The 6844-nt window shown below is 51.2% G+C and overlaps 1 long non-coding RNA gene across 1 annotated transcript; it reads right to left on the bottom strand.

The window, feature by feature from the left end:
- Positions 1 to 846: 846 nt before the first annotated feature.
- Positions 847 to 2134, bottom strand: LOC116629603. The gene is made up of 3 exons (XR_004298791.1): positions 1730 to 2134; positions 1345 to 1429; positions 847 to 930 (listed from the first exon to the last, which is right to left on the bottom strand). It is a non-coding gene; the product is annotated as an uncharacterized LOC116629603 (long non-coding RNA).
- Between the last annotated feature and the right edge of the window lie 4710 nt (positions 2135 to 6844).

The raw sequence follows: 6844 nt of genomic DNA on the forward strand, positions 1-6844 counted from the left end.
CATCGGGCTCCTGGCTCAGCGGGGAGCCTGCTTCTTCCTCTGCTTCTGCCTCTCCCCCTGCTCATGCTCTCTCTCTATCTCTGTGTCTCAAATGAATAAATAAAATCTTTAAAAATAAATAAATAAATAAATAAATAAACCAAAAACTAATGATGTGCCATATGGTGACTAACATAACATAATAAAATATAATTAATAAAAAAAGTAAAGTAAAATAAAAAAATAAAAAAAAAAGAAAGGGATTAATCTTGAAGAAGCCAGAATCAGGTCGGGTCAGGCCCCTGACTAATAGTATATATAGCATATATAATATATAATGTAATTATATAATATTTAATACTATAATAATATATCATATATATTATGTATTTACATATAATATATATTATATATTTATATATTTAAGATATATACTATATATTTTAAATATATAATAATACATATTTATATTACATACTTATATAATAATAAAATAAATAACAAAATATTATATATTATGTATATTATATCTATATCTATAGAATAACATTGTATATAATAAATATATTACTTATATGAAATAATATAATATTTTGGGCCCTTGCAACCTCCAACTCAATATATAAATTATATTTATATATTATATGATCTTGTATATAATAATATAATATTACATATTATATTATATTACACATACATATATATGTTCAAGGGCCTCTCTTCCCCTCACGGGCTCACCTAACGCATGCCCACTAATACGTTTCCCTCCATCTAAGCCAGCACTGAGGCCCCTACCCTGTGAAACTCCCCATCCACCTCACCCCGTGCCCTGCCCCCATGCCCTGCCCCACCTCAGCCTCAAGTACTTACTTGCCAAACAGCTTAGAGGCCTTCCTCTCTGCCTCACCCTGGAAGCATGGCTCCTTCTTCTCTGGGATGGGAAAATAAAAACTAGAGACAGAAAAGGAGAGGAGGCAGGGGCTCCAGTCAGACCTCTCGGGGCCCAGGGGCCAGCATCCCAGGCAGCCTCAACCTTCTCCCATGACATTGGTCCCAAGGTCCCAGAGAGTGATGTGCAGGGTAGAATCATCTCAACCCATTTGCTCTGAGACCAACTCATTGCAGATCCGGCCCTCCTTTCTCCTGAGCTCCCTGGGTGAGGACCCTGGGGAGGCATCACAGACCCTACCCCCAAACCCACTGCCTAACCCTCCCGGAAGGATTTCATGCTAACAGCTGAAGGGAGGGGTCATACCCTGGCCCTCTGAACCCTCCTGGCCCCACTAGGTCCGCCACCCCATGACCCTCCATCCCTGAGCCCATTCCTGAGAAGAACCGATGGAAGGACAAGGAAGCTGGACTCACAGCTCAATGTACCTGTCTTCTCGGGAGATGGAATACCACACCATGACGACCAGGACCAGAGCCAACATGGCCAGGAGCTTCCAGCCTGCAGGGCACATGCACAGAGGAGCTAGACAGAGACAGGCAGGGACAGCCCCAGTGCACCGACCCTGTTTTGGGCCCCTGCAACCTCCAACTCTAGCAGACCCGGCCCCTGGCTCTCGCCCAGCCAGAGTTTTCTAGCACTGGGGTTGGGCCTGTGTTTCTACCGTCCTTCAAGATGGAGAGAGGGCCCCTTGGCTATCTGCATGTGCCTCCAGAACCCCCTGGGGGTCGCAGGATGATGCTGAAGACTGCTTCTGGGGGCCCAACCTTCAGGGTGGGGGAGCCCTGGGACAACACTCACGGGACTTGCTGATCATGTTTCTCAGCGGGTAGCAGGGTTCCTGGGGAGAGCTGTCATCCCGGCTGCCTCGGGCCACCTAGGAGGTTAGGAGTCACAGGTGTGTGGTCAGCTCTGGAAACCTTCTACCTAGATACTAGAGCAGGACACACCCACAGCCTGCCTTCCCTGCTCCAGAAGGCACAGAGCTGCTTCCAGCGTGGCCATCCAGAGAGCGGACATCCTCCTAATCCCTCAAACACAGCATCAGGGGTCCAGGGGGGGCAAGGGAACCCAAGTCCCACTCCTCAAACGTGAGGTCCCACGCCAGACTGGCCTACTCCAGCTTCCCTGGCATGGTTTCTCTGTCCCCTTCCTCAGTTTGACCTGGGAAGGGCCAGCTCCAGGAGGCAGATGAGAACCTCAACCCACCTTTTATTTTATTTTATTTTTTTAAAGATTTTTTTAAATTTATTTATTTGACAGAGAGATAGCACAAGTAGGCAGAGCGGCAGGCAGAGGGAAAGGGAGAAGCAGGCTCTCTGCTGAGCAGGGAGCCCGATGCGGGGCTCGATCCCAGGACCCCGGGATCATGACCTGAGCCGAAGGCAGCCGCTTAACCGACTGAGCCACCCAGGCACCCCTCAACCCACCTTTTACATGGAAGTGAACAGTACAAGAGTGTGATCTGTATTTTATGCAGCTGAGGTTTATCTATTCTCCGCCATCCAAAGCAGTCCCTTAGTTCTGGCTCCCACCCACCTCTCCATCCTCAGTCTCCCACTACTCCAGCCAAACGCATCCACTCAGGCCAGGCACCGGGGGGAAGGTGGGCTATGGGATGGTCCTCCAGCCCTTCTAGACTCTGGCTAAATGCAAACAGTGTCCAAGCCCTCATCGTCCCAGCACCGGGGGAAGCTCCGTGAAGGCAAGTCTTTGAATGGGAGCTCAGGGAGGAGGGAGGGTCCGGTTGGTCAGAGGAGATGGGAGACCTCTGGGGTAAGGGTGAAGCCGGCATGACAAGGACAGGGCTCTGGAAGGGGGTCAGCTGTTATATGCACATAAGCAAAGAGGTCCCTACACACAAACTCAGCCAGGGCCACGCTGCAGAGACACGGGGGAAGGAATTCAGGCAGCTTGCACACAACACCAAGAGGTGTGGGACGCCAGGCACCATTTTTGTCATCCATGCAGTGTTCCCCAGTCACCTGAATAAGAAGAGTTACCCTGGACTGCTTCCTGAAAACACAGATTCGAGGGCTCCTCCCGGGGATTCCTAAATCAGACGGAGCAGAACCTGGGACAGGCATTTTCACAAACAGCCCAGGTGATTCTTATGATCCTCGTGGAAAAGGAGGGAAGCTCTAGTGTTTGTGCTCTCTCAGGGCGACCTGGATAACCTCACATTATTTCTTCAGGGCAGGAGACAGCATCAGGATGAGAGCTGGTTTTTGTTAGAAATCATAAATCAATTATCCTGAACTTTGTCCTATGACGGAGTCAATGTTCTGCCCCCAGGCTCTGCTCTGAGTCCATAAACACCAAAGAATGAGTCTTGGGAGGGGGCGGGGTGAGGGGTAGGGACCAAGCCAGACACCCCCAGGAGAGTCAGGAGCACCCATCCCCAAACCCCAGTAGGGATGGAGGATGACCCTATCCAGTAAAGAAAAGTTCTGGATTTGTAGTTAGAAGACGCCAACGAAAGCCACGGTTCTAGTAACTTCCCTGGTCACTCCTCCGAAAGTGGTATGTCTTCTTCCATACCTACCTATAGCCACTGCCAATTCATTCCTTACCCCTGCACGGTCCAGAGCACTTTTCCTGATCTCTACCGAGCTTAGTTACTTGCTTGCTTGCTTTCTGTCTTCCCCACTGGAAGATGAGCTCTGTGAGGGTAGCAATGCGGTCTGTCTTGTTCCCAGCATCCAGCACACTGCCCAGCACATAGCCAGCGCTCAGGAAGTACTGATGAATAGCTCCTTGGGTTACTTTGGGAGTCACTTCTCCCTCTCTGACCCTCAGTTTCTTTGGTTGTAAAACTGGGAAGTTAGCCTAATAGATGCTTGCAGCTCAAAATACATTTATCAGATCAGCACCACGGGCATCACTAGGGATCTTATTAGAAATGCATAATCTCGGGGTGCGTGGGTGGCTCAGTCAGTTGAGCGTCCGACTCTTGATTTCTGCTCAGGTCATGATTTCAGGGTCATGAGATGGAGCCCCGCGTCCGGCTCTGCACTCGGTGGGGAGTCTGCTTGGAGAGTCTCTCCCTCTATCCTCCCCGCCCCCCCGCTTGTGCTCTCTCTTTCTCAAATGGATAAATAAATCTTAAAAAAAAAAAAAGAAATGCATGATCTCAGGCCCCTCTATACAGACAAAATCAGGATCTGCATTTGAATAAGATCACCTGATGAATCATATGCACATTCAAGTCTGAGAAACACTGGTTCAGGTGGATGTTTTTGACCTTGAGTGAACAGGAGAATCGCCTGGGGTGCTAAAAATTTTTAAAAATAAGAAATAATTAAGAGCGTCTGGGTCCCACACCTAGGAATTCTGACTTGATGTGTCTGGCCCAGCACCGGAATTTGCGCAAACACCGCAGGTGATTCTAACATGCCATCAGGGTTAAGAACCACTGAGGAGGATGAGGAGGATAAGGATGTCCGCATGATGGCCAAAGCAGGCTGCTCAAGCCTTGATGTGTGCCTTCTGACTCAGAGGGCGAGGCTGGATACGAATTCTACCCAAATCCCAGGTGGTGCCCTGCCACTCGGCAGGGACCACACCCTGTGCTGCAAAGCTCCACACCAGGATCCTTCCAGCCTGAACATCTCCTGACTTTATGAACCACACCCTCTCTTCCCCTCCACTCTCTCAGTCTTCATGACCAGGATTCACTCCATTTCGCATCAGCTCCCGGTGTATCGGGAGGTCACAACACTGGTCGTGACCCGACTGGCACAAGGCCAGCCCCTGAGGAGTTTAAAAACATACAGAGGCCTAGGTCCCATTCTCCAAGATTCTTATTTAATTGGTTAAAGGCAGGGTCCAGGCATTCGTAAGTGAAAAACAAAACAAAAACACCCCACCTCCCTTCCAGGAAGCCAGGATGGACAACACCACATAGAGCGAGCTCCACAGTAACTGAAAGACACAGACTCGGCTGCCCTCCAGGCCCCACCTGGGTGGAGGAGACCTTTGGCAGTGGGAGTGAACAGAGCTGACTGGTCCAGATCCCGAGCAACAAGACAACTAGCCCTCTTTGACCTCTTCCCCAGAAAGCGTGCCTGGGTATGTCTTTGTTCCCAAGCGGTGCTGGTGTGTGCGAAGCAGACCGCCTAGGCTTAGAGCTTGCTCCAAGACCCCCAATCAGGGGTTTCACCAGCCCAGCCTCTCCCCTTGCTGGGCCAAGCCAAGGCCAGAGCCCAGCAGCCGCGGACATTCGGGGAGCCCGAGCCTCGGGGCGACCCCCAGCCTTCCCCCAGCCGCTGGCTGCCCCGCATTATTGACCAGGCCGTCCAGGTGCGAATGGCCACGGGCAAAGTCACAGGGGAGCACCTGGGCGGGAGAGCAGGGCTCCGCTCCACTCATGTCCCACGCGCAGCAGCGCCGCCTGCCACCAACCGCCAGGGAGACCAGCTGGGCCACCCATTAGGCCACGCTGACCCCGGGGCAGGGCATCCGCGTGCTCTCAGGTGATCTGCCAAATCCACAGTGTCCCCCGCTGACCTGAGGCTGTGACACTGCCCCAGACCTCGCTGAAGGGCAGAACGCGGGGCGCAGGGGGAAGAATTAACCCCCCCATCCCCGTAAGCAGCCGCCACGCCTCATGCTGTAAGGACACTCATAGCCTCACACGCAGCAAGTACCCAGCAGCTACCTGCTGGAGCGAGAGGAACAGAATGCATAACCGCCCAAGGGCACAACATGATGCCAGGTGCCTCAGAGCCCTGGGGCCCATCAGAGGGATAAGGCTGAGTGTCCCTGAGCAGGGGCCCGGGCAGACCAATGCGGGCGGAAGCAGAGCCTCCGTTCTTATTGGTTCAGAGACCTTGAGCAAGTCACATAATCGATGTCACCATCCCTTTGGTTCTGTAGGGAAAAATCTAGAGCTGCCTGCATGCCCCGACTAGACTCAGCCACCCCTCCCATCCCCTCCTAATCCCTCCACCTGGACACCGATCCCCGGCTCCCCTCCCCAGTACCGTTCGATCAGGGATCCCCTTCTGCCCTGTCTCTTCCCGCTCTCTCCGCTTCACTCCTCTCGAATAAACAGACTTCAATCTCCCTCCTCCTCAGACAAAACAAAGCCCCTCTCTGCCTCTACGTCCTCCTCCAGTCACCACCGCACGTCCACCCTTACCTCCACTGGCCAGACCTTTGCATCTGTGCTTATCCACTCACGCCTTTATTGGACACCACCCCTGGCTCCCACCCCGATTTTCATACAGAAATAGCTCCTCCTCCTGAACCCATCAGCAGCCTCCTGGCAAGCCCGAGGAAGGTCTATTTTCCCTCTTCCTCCTCCTCTGAAGACTTTGATACTGTCACCAGATGCCTCCTTCTTGGCTTCTGGGTCAGGACTCTCCTGGTTTCCCTCCTACCTTGGTGACTGTTCTGTCACTCCCTTTAAAGGCTGGCCTTCTCCAGGGATCTGTGCTTGAACGTTTGCCCTCCTGCCTGTTTTCTTTTTTGTGTGTGTGTGTTATATTAATCACCATACATTACCTCTATGCCTATACTCTGAAGAGTTTTGATCAAGAAAGGATGCTGTACTTTGTCAAATGCTTTTTCTGCATCTACTGAGAGCATCATATGATTCTTGTTCTCTTTTATTAATGTATTGTATCACATTGATTGATTTGTGGATGTTGAACCAACCTTGCAGCCCAGGAATAAATCCCACATTACATTATCAGTTTTAGATGTAGTGTTCCATGATTCATTGCTTGCGTACAACACCCAGTGCTCCATGCAATATGTGCCCTCCTTAATACCCATTACCGGGCTAACCCATCCTCCCACCCCCCTCCCCTCTAGAACCCTCAGTTTGTTTTTCAGAGTCCATCGTCTCTCATGGTTCGTCTCCCCCTCCGACTTCCCCCCCTTCATTCTTCCCCTCCTGCTATCTTCTTC

This window comes from Phoca vitulina, unplaced genomic scaffold, assembly GCF_004348235.1.
Source record: "Phoca vitulina isolate PV1807 unplaced genomic scaffold, GSC_HSeal_1.0 scaffold1693, whole genome shotgun sequence".
NCBI classification, from domain to species: Eukaryota; Metazoa; Chordata; class Mammalia; order Carnivora; family Phocidae; genus Phoca; species Phoca vitulina.